This window comes from Aegilops tauschii, chromosome 5, assembly GCF_002575655.3.
Source record: "Aegilops tauschii subsp. strangulata cultivar AL8/78 chromosome 5, Aet v6.0, whole genome shotgun sequence".
NCBI lineage: Eukaryota > Viridiplantae > Streptophyta > Magnoliopsida > Poales > Poaceae > Aegilops > Aegilops tauschii.
In genome coordinates this window covers 245669851-245672204 of record NC_053039.3, presented here as the reverse complement: position 1 = coordinate 245672204, position 2354 = coordinate 245669851, and positions in this window count along the sequence as shown.

Genomic DNA, 2354 nt, shown 5'->3' with positions numbered 1-2354 from the left:
CACTTAGCCATAGGAGTTTTATAATAAAGCATGGGTGCAGCCCCTGGTTCAAACCAGAGTGCTGTCAGCATCTGACCGGGAAGTGCTGATCTTTCGCATAATGCGGAAAAAATCTCCAACGATTTGTAATCTTCAAACAGCTGACCGGCTCTCGCCGTATCTGACAGGCAATTTTTGGCTTTCTCTACTGAGGCGCTCATCTGGTCAAGGCCAGGGCACAATCGCAGTAGTTCTCCCTTTACTACCCTAGCCGATTTAGCGGAACGTAGGGTAGCAAGCACAAGAGCCGGGCAACCCAACTATTGACCAAAGACATGATTCGGAGCCAATGCATATAATGCTAAATTCGGGGTGCCGAACTTCTCTATAAGAAGTGTTCAGACTTTGTTGCCGTGTTATGGGGCGATGAGGAGCCCCTGGCAAATATGAAACGTACCAGAGTGTACGGTTGCTAGGAAATAAGTAATTGAAAGGAAAACAGAAGGAGAACAGAGATGGTATCTGGGGCCCTTGAACTTGGATCATGAACTGTTTCCATTATAGTTGGATTAATGCGTCAAAGCGCATCGGTACAAAGTAATGCAATAAGCAACCGACTATTTGACATGCCGCAACTAAAGGCGGGCTGCGTGTGGGTCCTGAAAACAGATAGAGTAATCGTTGGACTGGCCTCTAGGGCTACTCCTATACGCCTGTGCTCCATGTCGATCCGGTGTATTTGTCCTTTGATAGGATCATAAATCAGGCCGTCAAAAGAGGCCCGCATAAGAGAAACCTGCGAAAAAGGGAAAAAGGAAATAGTAAAGTTATATGTGTGTCCGAGATTGGTCTAGCCGAACTATAGATCCGGGGCTAGCTTGTGCCTCCGTCGATGTCCATGGAATTTTGAGTGCGTAAAATTATGTACGCGTGATACGAATGCCACTACTTCATCGGGATTGGGACAGAGGCTGAATTGCTAATCGAGCTCTTGACTAGTCGCGCTGTCCTGTTGTAGTGTAGTCCGGAACCTCTTAATGATGTCCAGTGGCTCGGTAGCCGTATTATGGCGCTGCTTGAGAAGGCTGCTCTGTACCTCTGCTGCTAGGGCGGCGGTATGCTCCTCTGGTCGGAGGGAGCATTCAGTATTGCCATTGACTGTGATGACGCCGCGTGGACCGGGCATCTTGAGCTTGAGATAAGCATAGTGTGGCACTGCGTTGAATCTAGCAAACGCGGTTCGTCCGAGCAGTGCATGGTAGCCACTGCGGAAGGGGACGATATCGAAGATTAATTCTTTGCTTTGGAAGTTGTCCGGAGAACCGAAGACTACCTCCAGCGTGATTGAGCCCGTACAGCGGGCCTCTATGCCTAGTATGACTCCTTTAAAGGTAGTCTTTGTGGGTTTGATTCATGAGGGATTAATGCCCATCTTCCGCACTGTATCTTGATAGAGCAGGTTGAGGCTGCTACCACCATCCATTAGGACTCGTGTTAGGTGAAATCCGTCGATGATTGGGTCGAGGACCAGTGCGGCTGAACCGCCATGCCGGATACTAGATGGGTGATCTCGACGATCGAAGGTGATCGGGAATGACGACCACGGATTGAATTTTGGGGCGACTGGCTCTACCGCATAGACGTCCCTAAGTGCTTGCTTACGCTCCCTCTTGGGGATGTGTGTAGCGTATATCATGTTCACCGTTTTGACTTGAGGGGGAAATTTCTTCTGCCCCCCGGTGTTCGGCTGCCGGGGCTCTTCGTCCTCGTCCTCACTTTGTGATCCCTTTTCCTTGTTTTCGGCATTTAACTTGCCAGCTTGTTTGAAAACCCAACAATCCCTGTTGGTATGATTGGCTTGTTTATCCGGGGTACCATGTATCTGGCATGGGTGGTCGAGTATGCGGTCCAGGCTGGAAGGTCCTTCATTGTTTCTTTTGTAGGGCTTCTTCCGTTGGCCGGACTTGGAGCCACTGAATCCGGCGTTAACTGTGGTGTCATCGGTGTTGTCACCATTGCTTCGGTGTTTGTGTCTATTGCGCCGGAGCTTGCCGGTGCTGTTCTTGGCCTCGGAGGGGCCTGCCTCGCTGGCTGTGTTTTTGCTACGAGCTAGCCAGCTGTCCTCACCCGCGCAAAAGCGGGTCATGAGTGCCATAAGGGCTGCCATAGACTTCGCTTTTCTTGGCCGAGGTGGCGTGCTAGCCATTCATCACGGATGTTGTGTTTGAAGGCCGCTAGGGCCTCGGCATCTGGACAGTCAACAATCTGGTTCTTTTTGGTTAGGAACCTAGTCCAGAATTTTCTGGCTGATTCTCCAGGTTGTTGAACTATGTGGCTTAAGTCATCGGCATCTGGTGGCCGGACATAAGTTCCTT